The sequence below is a fragment of the Sus scrofa genome, chromosome 8 (assembly GCF_054392235.1).
Source record: "Sus scrofa isolate SSC_HxYL_T2T_F1_AM1 chromosome 8, Sscrofa_HxYL_maternal_Yorkshire_Landrace_v2.0, whole genome shotgun sequence".
Classification (NCBI taxonomy): domain Eukaryota; kingdom Metazoa; phylum Chordata; class Mammalia; order Artiodactyla; family Suidae; genus Sus; species Sus scrofa.
This window is the reverse complement of record NC_139390.1, coordinates 113075508-113094994: the sequence shown is the minus strand read 5'-3', so window position 1 is coordinate 113094994 and position 19487 is coordinate 113075508. Positions and strand designations below refer to the sequence as shown.

The window sequence follows — 19487 nt, the reverse complement described above, 5'->3', positions numbered from 1 at the left end:
CTGTCTAGGTTTGTGATTTCCTTTCTGTTAGATGCAGGGTTTTAGTTCATTTTCCTTCTAGTTTCTGCCCTCTGGTGGGTCAGTTTGGTCCAGGGTTTGAGCAGGATTCCTGGTTGGAGGGACAGGTGTCTTCCCACTGATTGGTGGAGCTGGTCGTGGCCCTCTGGTGGTTAGGGCCATGTCAGTTGGTGTGTTTAGAGGTGGCTGTCAGCTCATTATGACTTTAGGCAGCGTGTCTACATTTGATACTTTTTTTAATGCAAGGGCTATTTTTAATTTGGATGTCTGCCACTTATTTCCTCAGTGGGTGCCAGCAGTTATCTTCTTGATAGAAGATGTGACTGATGTAGTTGTGACCAGAGCTTGTTCTAGATATTGAGCAGGGCCTCCTATTTGCTCTATGGTTGTCTCAGCCCTGTAAGAGGAGGAGTCTGCTCCCTAGTTGTTAGGGTTGAAGCCAGCAGATCTGTTTCTGAGCTATTTCTGATCTGCAGTGCAAGTAGGAGGGATTTTAATACTCCCACTGGGAGAGGTGCCACTGAGTATTCCTCTGCTAGAGCTGTTCACCTATGTGTGTGTGTGTGTGTGTGCCACTTTTTATTTATTGTGCAGGCTCACAAACAACACTGTCTTTGATACTACTATTGGTTAATCCCCATCTTAATCACAGGTACGTCAGTAACCGGCCCTGATGTCTCTCAGGCATTATTCTCATCTGACCACTGATGCAGAGCCACTGAGGTCAGGACCCAGGCCTGCTATGGATTCAGCTCAGTCTCTGGCCTGGTCCAACCCCTGTGTGTATTATGTACCCACAAAACCCATGGCTGCTAAACCAGACCCCTTTCAGCTGCAAGAGCACTTATTGTCTGTTTGGATCTTCTACTAGTACTGAACTTAGAGGGCTGGCAGTGGAAGTGGGAAACTGGGTTTTTGCGGCCAGGAGGAGAGGTTTTGGATCTTTCTCCTTAGTTACAGGACTGCTGGGGCTCAGCTATGGTTTTAGTTTCACCTCTATGTTGGAGAAAACCATTGATGATTACTCCTGAATCAATAGGTATACAGGGTGGCTGAGTGGTCAGCTACTGCTTTGGAGGCAACAGGTACATAGGGTTGGGGGCAGAAATTGATGTGTGAAGTGAGGCGGGGTGAGGCCATAATTGGGATATCCAACAGCCTTTTCCAGCAGGAGAGTGTCAGGCTGCGATAGGAGGTGCAGTCCAGCTCAGGCAGGAGCCTCCAGCAGAGCTCACAGAGGCAGAGGCCTGTGTTAGGAAGGGGGCTGTAATGATGTCCTTGCCCCTCACCTGCTACCTGCCAGTGACACTTAACCTCCCTGGTGGTCCTGGCCTCTTTTCTAAATTTTCCTATTTGCAGCACTCTGCCCTCCCATGGCTCCATGCTGTTCCACACAGCTAATAGCTATCCTATCCCCAGGTCTCTTCTCCAAACCCTACACTTTAGCACTCAGCTTCCACCTGTATCTTAGAAATCTTATCTCAGACTTAGGTGTGCAGGGTGGTTGCATGGACCATATGTGTATGTCTCATTCTGTCCTGCCTGCTAAAGACTGGCTGTTGTGCTATCCTCTGAGGTTCTGGAGCTCCTTTCCTGTCCTGCTGGTCTCCACTGTGAGGGGTTTCCCCCAGGAGCCACAGCCTCCCCTTTACTTTAGCTCCCTCCCTGGGACACAGGTGCTGACCTGCTTCTACCTCTTTTTTTTTTTCTTTTTCATCTTATCTGGTTATGTGGAAATCCCTCTTGTCCTTTCAGGTGTTGGAGTTCTTCTGTCAGTGTTCAGTAGACATCCTGTGAGGATTGCTCCATTTGTAGATGATTTCTGGTGTATTTGTGGGAAGAGGTGAGCTCCACATCCTCTTCCACCGTCTTGATCTGTCTAAGCATAAACTTTAAAGAAGCTTATAACAGCAAGGTGATTCATAACTTAAAGCTTATAAAAAAGAAGAATCAAACATAGGAAAAAACCTTCTTTGTTGTTAAAAAAAAAAAGAAAGAAAAAAGAAAGCTACACCTTAATTTATTGTAGTTTGCCTTGTTGTCCAAAAGTAGATCGTTTCTTTGAAACCTATCATAAGCCAAAATGGAGTGCACCAAAGAAATGATTGCTTTAGGACATGTCTTGGTAATGGATGCAAAAATAAATGGTGATAAAGCACAGATGTTCACAGATACCGTTGAAAGCTATGATGGCCTGATACTGGGATGCTGAGTGTATTTGCCAGGAAGGAGCTTGGTGGTACCACTCTAGCTGCCCCCTCCATAACAGCATGCTGCAAAACAAATGCTGAATGCTATTTTTACTTTTTGCAAAAGTGAAAATTCTCTTCAGGTTCTTTTTAGTTAGCAAAAGCTGAGGATACCTGTATAAATAGGGAGCTCTTAGCTTTTTATTTTTTAGGACTGCAGCATCAATGGAATGAATAGCTTTTTATTTTTTAGGACTGCAGCATCAGTGGAATGAGTAGAATGATGATACTCATTTATGTGTGTATGTACGTATCTGCATAAAGATGCAAACACACTGAAATGAACATAGATGAATGAATACGTTTGTGGATGTATGTGTCCACTCGAAGTTCCCAAGCTTGATCATCAAAATCTGTAAGGTTTACCCAGCTGTTAGCATTCTTCATGCCACATATCTAAAGCAGGTAGTAAATACAGTTAAGGGAGGATTTAAATAACAATTCTTGATGAGTGTAATCAGGTTATCCCAACTCTTGGTTGGTAACGTATATTGGAAAATTTAGAAACTATGCCTCTTTTGGCAATGGCAGGGGGAAAAAAAAATTATACAAATTGTGGTTTAAAGCTGGTCCAGTCATCTTCTGTTTAAAAACAAATAACTCATTCAACCCCTATTTTTAACATTATGGTAGATACTGAGACTGACAAGACAGTCTTTGCCCTTAAGAAACTCATAATGCCTAATCAAGTTTAAAAATGGTGAAATTTCCTGGAATAATAGTTTACCTGCCTACTTCCACAAAATGAGGTCTAAAATTGTCCTTGGGAATCTACTCTTTTCATTAGTATCACATTTCGCTTGAGGAAAATTGACCTCCTCATTTTACATTTCTAAGAATAGCTCTTATTTCTGGCAAATATATTGCATTCACTGAGCCACAATGGGTGAATAAAAGATTCTTTTGTGAACTAAGCTGACTGAAGATGAAGATCATTCCTTATAGGAGGTACAAATTTTCTCTCCCCTTCTGGGCTTGTTGGCTTAAAGCTGTGAAATTCAAACTCTCATGCCTGTGAAAAGAGAGCTTGAACCCACAGAGAAGTCAGAAAGGAGCCGGTTTCAAGGTTGGAGAGCTGATTGTGGTTTTGGTTTTAAAGTGAGTCCTATTGCTATTTCTGCTAAAGATCAAACTTCTCTTGGAATATTCATTTATTTCAAGGAGAAGGGTTTTTTTTTTTTACTGAATTTATGTAAATAATTATGCCACCGTGAAAATTAGAATGCTCAAATTTAGAATGCTCACTAAATATCTTGAGTTCTGGAGGGATGAAATGGGAAAGAAAAGTAATTTTTCCATCTTTGTCAACAAAAAAAATATACTTCGAGTTGCTGTAGGTCCAAGAGAGCTTAAGAGAAAAGATTTTTTTTTTAATCTGGAAAAATAAAACATTGGAAAACCAGCAATGTTTTGCACAAAGTGTCATAAAAATTATAATCATCATCAGTTCACTAGTCCCATGCAACTAATTCTTGTTAATCTTATTTGGTAGCAGTTTTCTTTTCCATACTACTTTTTTTTTTTAATTTTTGTAAATGATTTTTATTTTTTCCATTATAGCTGGTTTACAGTGTTGTGTCAGTTTTCTATAGTACAGCAAAGGGACCCAATCACAGATTGATACATACATTCTTTTTCTCACATGTTAGCAGTTTTATGAAGCCATGTTTCTCTGTTAGAGTTAAATTCTTACCCAGTTCAGTGGTTTGATATGAATATTATCAGAAACCTATTCTTGTCCATCCTTTCTAGCAATTCCTTTAAAGATGAAGAAGAACTTTTGGAGAAGCATCAGAGTAAAACAATAACTGTTCTAGAAATGACAAGGCTTAAAAAATGACCATGGTAAAAGATTTGATAAAAGTTCATTATAGTGTAATTGAAAAGGTAATTTGGTTATTTCTGTGGCATGTATTTTAAGATAATAACTAGAATTACAACTGAATTTTTATTAAATTTCTAGATTAATAACATATCCATGCAAATACAGGAAAGCTTAGCATTACTTCCTATTTGACAATGTTTGTCATGTATTTATGGCATTAAATAAATTTAACTAGATTACCATCTCTTTTTATAAGGAGAAAGAACCAATTCTTTTGATTTTTTTTTTTTGTCTTTTCTAGGGCCACTCCTGTGGCATATGAAGATTCCCAGGCTAGGGGTCCAATCAGAGCTGCAGCCAACGGTCTACGCCAGAGCCACAGCAATGCGGGATCCGAGCCGCGTCTGCGGCCTACACCACAGCTCATGGCAACGCCGGATCCTTAAACCCACTGAGCAAGGCCAGGGATCGAATCCACAACCTCATGGTTCCTAGTCAGATTCGTTAACCACTGAGCCACGACGGGAACTCCCCAATTCTTTTGAGATGTTACAGCAAAACTCTGAAAAATCTCAAAGTTAGTTCAAGGTCAAAAAGTCTTAATTTAGAATTTGTTTTTGGAAAGTTCATCAATTATTGAAATATTTTGTATATGTCACTAAATATCACAGATCATTTTGAATGATAATTATCTTAAATCAATAATTTGGTTAAATACTAAAATGACAATTAGATTTCAAAAACAATCACACAAGGTTACATTGTTGTGAGCAAAACTTAGCTCTGTTAATACCGAAAACAAGGCGTTTTCTTAAGTGTTAAAAACAACAGACTCAGAATGAAGTTGCTTCTGCTAAGACCCATCTCACCAAAGCCCGACTCAGTTACAGTTTTGTTTCTTGCACAACTGCAATCTTAAATCAATCAGATGTTGCCTGATCAGCAGTAGTTAGATAATCTGCATGGTAGACCCCTGCCCTGACCTACAGGAAGGTAACCTTAAATAACCAACACACTTTTTTGCTTAGTATAACTTTCTTATTCCTGTTCCTTTCTGAGTATAAAGTCTTCTATTTTGTATAGCTCCTTGGGGCTCCTTTCTATCTGCTGGTTTGCCCATTTGAATCAATTTTGTTTAAATAAACTTGTAAAATGTTTATTTACACCTCAGTTTATAGTTTTACATAAGCAATCAAACCTGATAAAGACAATATGAAGCAAAGATAATTATTTTTTAATTAAAAAGATTTAATATGTATATATTCTTTTTCGTATTTTTGTTTCCAAGACAGTTTATTACAGGATATTGAATATAATAGGACCTCATTTTTTTAATATATTTTATGTATAGTAGTTTATATCTGCTAATCCCAAACTCTTGCTTTATCCCTTCTTTACCTCCATTCTCCTTTGGTGAGTATTTCTTTTTCACAAAAAGTTTCATTAGTATCATATTTTAGATTCCACATATAAGTGATATCATATTGTACTTGTCTTTCTCTGACTTATTTCACTTAGTATCATAGGTCCATCCATGTTGCTGCAAATGACATTATTCCATTATTTTTTATGGCTGAGTAGAATTTCATTGTGTATATATATCACATCTTTTTAATCTGTCAAATATTTAGGTTGCTTCCATGTCTTGGCTATTATGAACAGTACTGCTGAGAACACTGGGGTACACATATTTTTGCAAATTAGAGTTTTCTTCTTTTTCAGATATATGGCCAGGATTGGGATAGCAGGATAATATGGCAGCTGTATTTTTAGTCATTTAAGAAATGTCCATATGTTGTCCACAGTGACTGCACCAATTTATAGAGCAAATTATTTTGATAAAACACACAATCTTTCTTTTCTAGGAGGATTATCAACATGTAAAGAAAAACCTTTTACAATCTTATCAAGTAGAGAAAAACAGTCTAAGCAAAATTTGTCCCTTTAGCGGATGAAAGAAAATTGTGTTAGTTCATTATTGATATTAAAACTTACTTTAAAAAAACTTACAGTAAATTTATTCCATTTTAGCCAGTTGGACTACACAAGGTAAATTTCTTTCTCTCTCTGGCTCCCAACTTTCTATATCTGTTTAGTTTGTCCTTTATTTTTCCATTCCCATTCTGAATTAACCAAGACAAAATTAATCTTTTGTTAACAAAAACACATCTCCGTGTCTCATGCATTTTCCTATACAAAAATATATCCTACTTTCCTTGCACACTAAGGTGTATCACTTCTAGTAGTTTAAAATACATATAAGAATTATAATTCTTAACCATTACAAACCTTAATTTCTAGTGAAAATGAAAAAGAAAGCAATTGCAAACTGTCTGTCAGCATTCTTTAGGTTGGAAAATTTGTGAATACATTTTGTAATTTCTCAAAGCGTATACTTTTTCATAGTACAGTATATTCCTAATATATAGGAATATATCCAAATATGTCTGGTTTCTTTATAACAAGAAGCCAAAAGTAGCTAAAACTATGTTCAGCAATTAATTTTTCAGTATTTGGAAATGATTTAAACATCTAATAAATTTTTACCATTTAACTTAGTAAAACTCTAATAGTCGGAAGTGCCAAAGTGATTTAGAAAAACTATTTTAAGTGCTCATACTGTAAACCATAATTATTGTTGAAAGTTTTATTCTGTAATTATCTCACATTTATTTCATTTATTTTAAATAGTTATGTTGAGTCATGAAAAATTCCTGAGACAGACAAGCTTAACCATCACCTTAAATTACTTTTCTTACTGACAGTTTTGTAACAGAGGTAACATAAACTAACTAGCAACCCAGATAGAATAAAAGTTGCATATGTGCATCATATTTAATCCTGATAACTCTGAAGACATTTTTATTTTTATTGAACCAGCAAACTTTAACTGCCTTTTTTTTTTTTTTTTTTCCTGCCATTTCTTGGGCCACTCCTGCGGCACATGGAGGTTCCCAGGCTAGGGGTCGAATCAGAGCTGTAGCCTTGCCAGAGCCATAGCAACACGGGATTTGAGCCACGTCTGCAACCTACAACACAGCTCAGGGCAACGCCAGATCCTTAACCCACAGAGCAAGGCCAGGGCTGCAACCTCATAGTTCCTAGTCGGATTCCTTAACCACTGAGCCACAACAGGAACTCCTTAACTGCCTTTTTATTTACCAAAGATTCTCCAAAATCATATGAACTTGAAAAATATTTGGGTTAGTTTCCATTGAAATAAAACAGTACATTGTGGGATCTTCCCAAGTTTAAGTTCTTTCTGTGTCCTCCATTTCTAATGAAATAAGCTTAATTTAGCTTCTTTGACCTTCCCTGATTTCCAAAGGGCAAATTCAAATGGATGCTAAATAGAAAGGAATGCTGAAATAAAGGAGGAATAGTCAAGAAATAACAGTACAGCCTTGGGGCAGGGTCCTGTTTCCTGCTCAGGGAATATATATAACAATATCTTTGAGTTCTTCTGCTATAATTAAGGCCCCCAGCCACGTGGAGGTTGGTAACCTCAGCTTGAGCACAGGATTCCTGGAAGAAGTCTTGTTACCTCACTGCCGAAGACAAACACACCCTGGAGCCCTCACCCTAATGTTGCCTATAAAAGCTTCTCCCTGAAAACCATCAAGGAGTTAGGGGGTTTTGAGCACAAGCCACCCATTCTTTTTACTTGGCCCTACAATAGATCTTTCTTTGTTCTAAACGCCAATGTTTCAAGAATTTTTTGTCTTCACTCTAGGTCAGATACACAGTCTTGTGTTCAGTCAACAATATTTCCGAAAGTTTTGAAATATTTAGTCCATACCACACTTATTTTAGGTCAATTAAATAGAGTTCTTTTATAAATTAGGTGATACCATCCAGAGGCATTTTTTTCCTAAAAGCCACACATTTATAATATACATATATAGATGCATGAAAAGATACACATGTCTTATATCTTAACATTTAAAATCTTTAGTAATGAGACAAGCAGTATAATACAAAACTCACTAGTTGATAAAAGTCAAATGCAAATTTTGTTTCTAGCTGTTAGAAAAGTTTAAGTTTGTCTGCTCAGATGGCTAAAGGTTTTCCTAGAGTTTGTGGAGAAGACTTGTAAGATTTTTTTCATTTGCACCATTTACAAATAGCTTTTTTTTTTTTTCTGTCCTGATGAGACTCATTTCCCTAAAGTGTTTATTTCAAAAAAGAGATTTCTCAGATCAGATTCTAGAGAAAACAGGGTAGGAAATTTACATCTCAAAGCCACTGGGAAAATATTCACATTTTCTCTAAGGAGTATTGGAGCAAATTTGCCTATTCGCAGAGGTCTAGATTAATTACTGGCTAAATTTTCATTTTTCTTAAGTGAGGAGAGTTTGGGGTCCAGTATCCTTATCTTAATGTCTGCAAGTATTTTGAAATGAATAGGGGAGGTTTGGGGCTTGGCAGAAAGGATATTCAGGCTTTGAATATCTTCTACAGCCGAGTTTCCCTTTTTGTAAAAACTTGATTGGTAAGACAAAGACAGTTGCTTTTTCTTTTTTTTATTACTCAGTGATTTTATTACATTTATAGTTGTGCAATGGTCATCACGATCCAATTGGCTTTTAATTCTTCAGAGAATAGTATTGCAGCTTGAATGATGCCAAAGAGCTTATCTGCCCACCCAACTGTATTTTCTTCAGTTGCTTCTTCATATCAGGAGATGATTTTAAACTAAGAGAAATCAAAAGATCCCTATGCTCTGGAGCTTCAGGGTTTAATGCAGCATTTCTTTAAAAGTCCACATTAAGTTTTGTAAGTATACACTTTTTTTTTTCTTGCATGTACAGTTCAAATTTGGACAAATTCACCTTAGAGAGAAAGCCTATGCTGTTGCTTCTATCAGCTGCAAAATATTGTTCTCCAGTTGATTAATGTAATGATTGTTTGTAAGAGGGCCTGGGAAGAATTCTGGTTCTCTCTGAGGGGAATTTTCCTTAGGTAACATTCTAGCTTGTCTGATAAATATTGTATAACTATGGGTGAGAGGAACATCTCTTGGCAGCTGTTGACTAAAAAAAATATGCACAAACCTAAAAGTTGAGAGTTCTGTTTTATTTGGTAGACAAAACTGAGGACTTAAACGCAGGGTGCGGCATCTCAAATAACCCTGAGAAAACTGCTCTGAGGAGCCGAGGGGGAACTAGGATCTATAGGAGTTTTGCAGCAAGGGGCAGGTGGTAAACAAAAGATTACTGTTAATAACAGAAAACTAGATATCTCAAGTGAAGGAATTTAGTAAGTATGGAAGCTATCCATACAGAGCTTTTCTTTGTAGGAAAGACACAAAGGTCTGGGCTCACTGAAATTGTTCCTTTGATTTGTACCTCACCTGTCTGGGGCCAGTGTCCTGTGTTTTCCCATCCTTGGTTTCCTGAGGGCTCCCTGCAGGGCGTGGCTGCAGTCTGATGGCTGCGCAAGGGCAAGTATTCTTTGTTTCTTTCCTGAGTTCCCTCAGGGCTCACCAGCTCACCCTTGAAGGTGGTTGCAGTTGCTGATGGCTGTGACATTATTTTTTTTACTGATAATGGCAGACAGCATTTTGTTTCTCACAGCCAATTAAGCTTCCTGAAAGTGGGATTATTAATGTCTTTTTTTTTCCCTGTTTCTGTGGTGTATTATATTTATTGATTTTGACATGTTAAATAACCTTGAATTCAAGGCATAAATCCTTTTTGGTCATGGTGTATAATTCTTTTAATGTGCTGTTGAATTTTGCTTGCAAGTGTTTTATTGAGGATTTTTGCATCAATACTTGTCCAGGATATTGGTCTATAATCTTCTTATACTATCTCTATCTGGTTTTTTTATCAGGGTAAAACCAGAATTATTAAAAAGAGTTTGAGAAATGTTCCCTTATTTTCAATTTTTTTGAAAGAATTTGAGAAGGATTGGATTATTCTTCTTTATGCTTTACAGAATTCTTCACTAATTTCATCTTTCTTGCCCTGAGCTTTTCTTTCTTGGGAGGTTTTTGATGATTGATTCACAATCTCCTTAATTATATTTTCTTTTTCTTTTCATTATCCAATCTTAGTAGGTTGCATATTTCTAGGAATTTATCAATTTCTTTGGGTTATCAAGTTTGATGGCATATAATAGTTCATAGTACTCTCAGATCTTTATTTCTGAGGCATCCATTGTAATGCCTCCTCTTTCATTTCTGATTTCAGTTACTTGAGTCTTTACTAGTTGGTGTAGCTAAAGGTTGGTTAATTTTTTTTTTTTCAAAGAATCAAGTCTAAATTTTATTGATTTTTTTCCCCCTGTCTTTTTCTATTCTCTAGTTCATTTATTTCTGCTCTAATCTGTGTTAGTTCCTGCCTTCTGATAAATTCTGGTTTAGTTTGTTCTGTTTTTACTTTTTTGAGGTGTAAATTTAGGTTATTTATTTGAGCTACTTCCTTTTTTAAAAAGCAGACATTTACCACTCTGTTTCATTCTTATTATTGCTTGTACTACATCCCATTGAAATTTTGGTATGCTGTGTTTTCATTTTGTCTTAAGATATTTTCTAGTTGCCCTTTTGATTTCTTATTTGACCCAATGGTTGTTCGATTTGTGGTGTTCAATTTCCATCTCCTTTTGGAGTTTTGTGTTTTTCTTTTGCTATTGATAGCATTTCATTCCATTGTGGTTGGAGAAGATACTTTGTATAATCAGTTTTCTTAAACTTGCTAAGATTTCTTGTGGTCTAACATGCAGTCTGTCTGGGAAAATGTTCTGTATCCACTTAAGAATACGTATTCTGTTGCTGTGAGTATTGTGAGTATGTCCATTAGATCCAATTGGTATAATATTGTTCAAATCGTTTCTTTCCTTGATACTTCTACCTGGTTGTACTATTGTGGAAAGTAACATATGTCTTTTCTATCAAAGGAAATCTTGGTTACTCCATTTTGTTCCTTTTTCAGCTGAAGCACCCTCCTGCGACCCCCTCATCTTTACCTCTTCTCTCAGCAAGGGTTTGTTATCAATTAGCTAACCGAGAAAAATGTGCACCCTGACTTGACCAATTGGAAGGGGACAGGTATACCACCTGCCCCCTTAGGGATAAATAGGGAGGGTCTTTTCTTCTTCGCTTGCACTTTTTGAGTACCCGCACCCTTCTGCGGAAGTGAAGAGCCTTGTCGAGATCTCCCCATATTCATGTCTCTCATTTTCCGACACTGACGATCTGAGCCAGAGTTGTTTTAATTCTCCAATACTATTTATCTTTAAAGATGGGATATTGAAATCTCCTAGTAGTATTACTGTCTGTGGCTCATTTCAGTTCCATCAATATTTGTTTCATATCTGAGTGCACTGATAAATGAATATTTAAAATCATATTATTTTCTTGTTGGTTTTCCCCTTCAACATTAAATAATATGGTCTCTTGTGTTAGTTTTTGAAGTTAAATCTATTTTGTCTTATAAAAATACAGCCACTCTCCTCTCTTTCAGTTATGATTTGCCTAAAATCTTTTTCCATCCTTTCACTTTTAGCCTATGTAAGTCTTTGCATCTAAGATGAGTTTCTTGTAGATAACATTTAGTTATATCTTTTTTTAGGGCTGCATCTGCATCTGCAGAACCATAGAAGTTCCCAGGCTAGGGGTTAAATCTAGGCTAGAGCTGCCTGCCTACACCCCAGCCACAGCAATGTGGGATTCAAGCTGCATCTGTGACCTATGTCACAGCTTGCAGCAATGCTGGATTCTTAACCCACTGAGCAAGGTCAGGGATTGAACCTGCATCTTCAGAGACACTATGTCGGGTTCTTAACCTGAGCCACAATGGGAAGGAACCCCACATCTTTCATTTATTTATTTATTTTTAATCCATTCAGCCACTCTGTGTCCTTTGCAAAATTTCTGTGTCTGTCAAGTACTGTACACCTTTTGATCCCAAGCTGTCCCTGCTCTCCTATATGTATGTTTTTTATACATATTATATATATGCACTACATTGTTTTCTCTTTATTTCTGTTCTCTCATAAATAACTGCTTGGCATGCCATTATATAAACTTTAACAGAGTATCAGGGACATTATTGATGTTAAACAAACCACGCATCAACAAAATGGATGAAATAGAGCTGCTTCAGAGGACACTTGTTAGTCAAAATACAGCTCTCTGATCTTGATTCAGTACTGAGTTAAACAATGAAGATTGTGAATGTAAAGATGCTGATAACATCTTATTAACAAAATACCATTTTGTAGATGAGATATGAGAAATGTCAAAAGCCAGAGGAATAATATAATACTTTGTGAAGAACATGTTTTATTGACACTGATAATACCAGTATATTTCTGTGATTGCATGTGCTTGCTCAAGTATCATATCTCAGGGATATAGCAAGTATTTAAATACCCTGAACTTATAACTTTGGGACTAAAATATATTTTTAGAGGACATAATTATAATTGAGGACAAAATAGTTGCTTAAAAAATAACTGTAGTGTAAATAGTTCAAGTACTAAGAATTCAAAATATGGTTCCCAATATTTGATGATTTTTTTTCAATCCATGAGGAAGGTAAAATGATGATTGGGATTGTTTTAAAAAACTTTCAAATATTCCAATGGGTATGAAGAAATAAATAACAGAACTCAATTTAAGAAAAGATTTTAAACAGAATCCATTTGCCACTGACTCTGAAGATAAAAAATGCAACATTTCCACTTGAGAATGCTAGTCTTGTTAATTTAGCTTCTAAGATGCTGAAAGTAATCATCAGTGAAAAATGTCTATAATTTCTGGATTTGTATTCAACCTACATAAATAGAATTTATGAGTTTTGAAGCATTTGTCAGCATTCTTATGGCATATATTTGTAAGTTAGGATATTCTGAATAGGTCAGAATATTAAATATTTTCAGTGGAGTATTGCAATAGAGCAAAGGAATAATTGTCATATATCATTTTTAATTAAGTTATTTTATAAATACAATAAAATGAATATAGCAATATAAAATATAATGTGCAAAAATTAGAAGTAGTACCATTTCCTTAGTACCATGAATGGTACTAAATTCTGAAATAATGGTACTATTATTCTAAAATAATAACATGATCAGTACCCAAAAAAAAAAAAAAAAAGACAAAAGTGGATGAAGATGTGCCCTTGAACTTAAACAACATGGGATTAAATGGGTATAGGTCCATTTATATGTGGATTTTTTTTTTTAATAAATATGCCCCTTGTAGTGCATGACCCATGGTTGGTTGTATGTGCAGATGTGGATTTTGAGGGTTGACTGTAAAATTATGGATGGACTTTTGCCTGTGTGGAAGGTTGGTATCCCTAACTCCAGAGTTGTTCAAAGGTCAACTGTAATATCCACTCATCCGGTGTGCAGTCTCATTCTAGCCACCCACTCCTACATATCAAACAAATTTTCAAGAAAGTAAATTCACAAAATGATAAAACTGGGGCAAAAAGAAAGTAAAAGGAATTTGCCTAACATCATGCAGTTAGCAGAACTGGGGTGTGAATCTGGGCAGTTTGTCTCCATAATGCATGCTCCTCGTGTAAGCCTAACTGCTCGGTTTAGCTGAATAGTATTTCTGACTCTGGTATTTATTGTTTAACAAATATTAGAGATGTATAATCACATCAAAAGTACCACACTTCACCTCTCTGCATCCCTTGATGCTATTAAAAATCTCAAATAAGAAGATTAACCTTTACTATATGCAATTTTTGCATTTACAATTCATACAATTTAAGACAGCGCAATGGAATAAGAAACAAAAAAAGTTAGGAAAGGATGATTCACAAATCTACATGGCTCAAGCACGTAAGAAAAGATATTCTGATAAGTCCTATCTGGGTTTCAATTTTTTTCTATTGGCTTAGTAAAGATGAAAAGATGTTAGGTTGTTGTCTATGGAACTATATACTCACATATCAGTCTGAATACTTGATATCTCTTCTAGAATTTGAAACAGAATTTTCAGATTTATGGCATCCAAAATTAAACCTGTGGTTTCTCCCCACCACATATTCTGAAAAAAACAAAATACAGAAAAATTTCTTTTCATCCTACAATTTTATAACTGTATATCCTCTTTTCTAATGGTACAGTAAGATATAATTGCTTGTGCACTTGGAGCTAAGCCCTCTTCCTTCCCTCTCAGCTGAGATTCTGTAACTTTATTTCCTTCACCCTGGTTTTCTCTGTTTAAATCATTTAACTCTTCACATCTAACACAAAGTAGATTCTTTAGGAGACTTGGAAAAGAGGCTGAGTTATGGTGGGGTGATAAAGGTAGGTGAAGTTGTAGAGAAAGTGGGTGCACACAGAATTTCTTTGCAAGGTGGAAAAAAGTTGTTAGCTATGACTCTTCAGAGATAAGTGCTTGTGTATATTCCATTATTCCTAAGACAATTTTAGCCTCATCACTGCAATATTTAACAACTACTTTTCTTATATCAAAGTAGCTGACATGAAGTTAACAGTATCTAAATCTCACATGTTATTTAAGAGAGAAGCTTTGCCACGGATTCGGCGAGGGATACAAATGAAAAAAGAAGCATGGGCAGAACTGAGTGTGTTTAAATAGATAAAAGGTAAAATGAAAATTTTATTAAATGCTGGTGACTAAGGATTTGAATCTCTATCAAGCAGTACTCAACAGTGAAGGATTATAGTATTTTAGCAAAATTTTGGATTGTCATATGTATTTTTATATTTTACATTTTCTTGGTATGTAGAGAGATGAGCTCATTTCATATTTAGCTAATGAAACTATAAACTATCATCAGTGACTCTGGTATTTATTGTTTAAATACCAGATCTGTATTAGATATCTGTACTATTGTTTAGTACAGGACTCAAATTTTATTATTTAAACTTTTAATTATTTTATTCACAATGCATGTAACTGGAAATATTTCCCTTTTATCACATATGTGCTTAAAAGAAGAAACAGATTAAGTTGTGCTATGTAAATGTTATTTTGTATGGCTGTTACATGACCACAGAGTAGAATGTGGTCATATACTCTCTCTATATATCATATTTTATACATATACCAATTTCTTTGATGTGAAGCTTTGAATAGCTTTATGAGACATGTAGTGATGTTTCATATACACATTTTAAGAAATATAAACTGTATGGCATCACAATCTGTGGTAATGACTATTTCCCCCCAATGTAATGAAGACTTATCCTTTGTAAGATAAAAATAATTAGAAAAATTAAAGGAGGCATAAAAATGCCAGTCTCTTATTAATAGAAATGATTCACATGAAAATAAATTTTAGTAAATCTGTTAAGGCAAATATAGCATAAGGAAAAGAGAATTTTAAGGTTGTGTACGTCATGTATTAAAAGTGAAATTGTAAGTGAATATTAGCTTCCCATATTATATGCCTCCATGGACACTTTGGGTACTATAAAGATCAGTTTCCTGTCATTTTCTTCCATTTTCTCATGTCTGTTATTAAATCTGTTTTTTTTTTTTTTTGGCTTTTTTAGGGCTGCACCCATGGCATGTGGAGGTTCCCAGGCTAGGGGTCTAATCAGAGCTGTAGCTGCCAGCCTACACCAGAGCCACAGCAATGTGGTATCCGAGTTGCATCTGCGACCTACACCACAGCTCACGGCAACGCCGGATCCTCAACCCACTGAGCAAGGCCAGGGCAGATTCGTTAACCAATGAGCCACGACAGGAACTCCTTTTTTTTTTTTTTTTTTTTAATCACCAAATTTGGGAAAAACTAGATCCACTTCTCGTTTGTTCCTTTTCAAGTTTAAGAAGTATTGTTCCAGATGTTTTCATCAACTGAAATGTTATGAATTACATTTCCGTTTTTCTTCTTAAGGAGGTAAGTATGGAGTTTGTTTTTTTCTGTTACTGTGTCTTTTGAAAACATTCTTTCATGTTCATGAGTATCTTCTTTGGTCTGTAGTGCAGTATAGTTTCTTTATGGAACAAAGTTAGTGGTGGTTGTTGAAAGGATGGCTTGGTCAGTGTTGTTTCCTTTATATTCTGCAGGATGCTTTGATTTCCTGCATACTTCCATGTTATTCCTTTTCTGTTTATGTGATCACTCCCCAGGATCAATGTTTCTATCCGGCTGCCACCTTCATTTCAATACTTTCAAGTGCATTTCCTGTACTACCAAGCCACAGTCTTCATTTGATACTTAGTCCTGGATCTTGTTTTTCCTGGGGGGTAGGTTTTTCTGCCGTTTGAATTTATGCTTTTACTTCAATCTTCCCTTTTTAAAAATACGAGCCTCTTCAGACTTCCCTTCTCCATCAGCCTTTTAGTGAGAGCAGGAGCCTAGACGGAACTTGGGGTAATTTTTTCACAGAGTTGACTTGAAGTTTTGGTATTCTCTCCTCTAGTAATGTTGAAGTCTTAAGTCATGTGTGAACTTACTTGTATTACCTGCAAATTTAGAAATTTTGAAGGATGGATGAGTAGGTTTTGATTTAAGAATCTATCATGAATTTCCAGAATTATTTTCAGCACCACATATGTCATTATCTGTCCAGGATTGGATGATGGCAACATGACTCAGAGAGGATGATACACATCTGTTAGGGATTGAATGTTTGTGTTTCTCCAAATTTGCATATATTGAAGCCCTACCTGCCAATGTGGCTGTACTTGGAGATGGGGCCTCTAAGGAAATAATTAAGAGTAAATGAGGTTATAAGGGTGGAGGCCTGACCTGATAGGATTAATAACCTCATTGTAAGGAAAGAACAGAGCTTGCACACTCTCAGTCTCTCTCTTCATGCACTTGAATCAACAAAAGGACTTGTGAGGACATAGTAAGGGGGCAGCCACCTATAAGTGAGGAAGTGTTCTCACCAGAAACCTAACTGGCTGGAACACTGATCTGGCACTGCTAAAGTTTCTGCAGCTTAAGCAACAGAATTTTGTTACAGAAGTCCTGGCAACTGATACAAAATTAGTTTTCTGTTTGACTTTAATACCAATTTTGAGAAAACGATTTTCAAAGAGGTATATTCAAAGAAAAGATTTTAAAGAAAGATCAAGGGAGTTCCCATCATGGCACAGTGGAAACTAATCCAACTAGGAACCATGAGGTTCAATCCCTGGCCTTGCTCAGGGGGTTAAGGATCTGGTGTTGCCCTGAGCTGTGGTGTAGGTCACAGACATGGCTCAGATCTTGCATTGCTGTGGCTCTGGCATTGCTGTGGTTCTGGCGTAGGCCGGCTGCTGTAGCTTTGATTCAACCCCTAGCCTGGGAACATCCATATACCACAGGTGCAGCCCTAAAAAGGACAAAAGACAAAAAAAAATAATAATAAATGAAAAAATAAAGATCAGGATATTTAAATTATCCAGGAGTTCCTTACTCAGTGGGTTAAGGATCTGGCATTGCTGTGAGCTGTGGTATAGGTCGCAGACATGGCTCGGATCCCGCGTTGCTCTGGCTGTGGTGTAGGCTGGCAGCTACAGCTCTGATTAGACCACTAGCCTGGGAACCTCCATATGCCAAGGGAGTGGCCCAAGAAATGGCAAAAAAGACAAAAAAAAAATTATTATCCAAAATAAAATGTGATGCCACATTTTCTTCTTTGTTTTATATCTTTTGCAAATCTTTTTTGTTTTTAGGGCTGAACCTGCAGCATATGGAAGTTCCCAGGCTAGGGGTCAAATTGGAGCTGCAGCTGCCAGCCTGATCCACAGCAACACTGAATTCAAGCCATGTCTGTGACTTGCACCACAGCTCATGGCAACACTGGATCCTTAACCCCCTAAGCTAGGCTAGGGGTCAAACCTGTATCCTCATGGATACCAGTCAGGTCCTTTACTGCTGAGCCAATATGGGAACGCCTTTGGAAATCTTTATATATCTTTAAATATCTTTTTATATATCCCAAACTCCTAATTAATTCCTCCCTGCACTTTTCCCCTTTGGTTACCATAAGTTTGTTTTCAAAGTATGTGATTCTGTTTCTCTTTTGTAAATTCATTCATTTTGTATCAACTTTTTAGATTCTATATATAAGTGATACCATGTGATATTCTTTGACTGTCTAACTTCACTTACTATGATAATCTCTAGGTCTATCCATGTTGCTGTATGTGGCATTATTTCATTCTTTTTTATGGGTAATATTCCATTGTGTATGTATACCATTTCTTCCTTATCCATTTATCTGCTGATGGACATTTAGGTTGCTTCCTTGTCTTGGCTATTGTAAACAGTGCTGCAGTGGATATTAGGGTGCATGTATTTTTTAGAATTATGATTTTCTCCAGATAGATGTCCAGTAGTTCTATATCTAGTTTGTTAATGAACCTCCATGCTGTTTGAATAGTGGTTGTACTAACGTACATTCCCACCAACAGTGTCGGAGGGTTCCCTTTTCTACACACCCTCTCCAGCATTTATTGTGTATAGACTTTTCGATGGCCGTTCTGACTGGTGGGAGGTGATACCTCATGTTTTGATTTGCATCTCTCTAAATGAGTGATGTTGAGAATCTTTTCATATGCCTATTGGCCATCTTTATGTCTTCTGTGGAGAAATTTCTATTTAGGTCTTCTGCCAGTTTGATTGTATACCAGTAAAACAAGCAAACTATGTATCTCATGCAGCTTTATATTTTGGAGATGAATGCCTTGTCACTTTGCAAATATTTGCTTCCATTCTGTGGTTTGCATTTTTGTTTTGTTTGTGGCTTCCTTTGCTGTGCAAAAGCTTTTAAGTTTAATTAGGTTCTGTTTGTTATTTTTTTCATTACTCTAGGAGGTGGATCCAAAAAGTAATTGCTATGATTTATATCCACAAGTATTCTGCCTATGTTTTCCTCTTAAGAGTTTTATAGTGTCCTACCTTACAGTTAAGTATTTAGCCATTTTGAGTTTATTTTTGTGTATGGTGGTAGAGTGTTCTAAGTTTATTCTTTCACATGTAGCTGTCAGTTTTCCAAGCACCACTTATTGAAGAGACTTATTGGAGAAAGAGTGTCTTTTCTCCACTGTATATTCTTGCCTCCTTTGTCATAGATTAATTGATCATGTAAGTGTGGGTTTATTTCTGGGCTGTGCTGTCTCACTGATTTATATTTGTTTTTGTGCTAGGACCATATACATTTTGTTTGCTTTTTTTTTTTTTTTTTTTTTCTTTTTTGGCCTCCCTGTGGCACTTGCAGTGCCCGGGCCAAGATCAACTTTGAGCTTCAGCTGTAACGTATGCTTCGGCAGTGCTGGATCCTTTAACCCAGTGTGCCAGGCCAGGGATGGAATTTGTGTCCTAATGCTCCAGTGATGCCGCAGATCCCATTGTACCACAGCAGAACCAAGTCCATACTGTTTTGGGGATTGTAGCTGTGTAGTAAAGTCTGAAGTCAGAGAGCCTGAGTATTCCTCTGGCTCTGTTTTTCTTTGT

General features: G+C 36.5%; 1 protein-coding gene across 4 annotated transcripts in view; it reads left to right on the top strand.

The window, feature by feature from the left end:
• LOC106507797 (uncharacterized) overlaps window positions 1-19487 on the top strand; it is a 137618-nt gene that overhangs the window by 106858 nt on the left and 11273 nt on the right. Inside the window, exons 8-9 of one of the 4 annotated variants that reach the window (XR_014813822.1) lie at window positions 14588-14672; window positions 15860-15935. The exons of 1 other annotated variant lie outside the window; for it this stretch is intronic. The gene's annotated coding sequence lies outside the window, so the exon portion shown is untranslated. Of the gene's footprint in view, window positions 1-14587; window positions 15294-15859; window positions 15936-19487 lie in introns of those variants that run through there. 2 more of the 4 variants (XR_014813821.1, XM_084973955.1) reach the window with 2 other exon arrangements.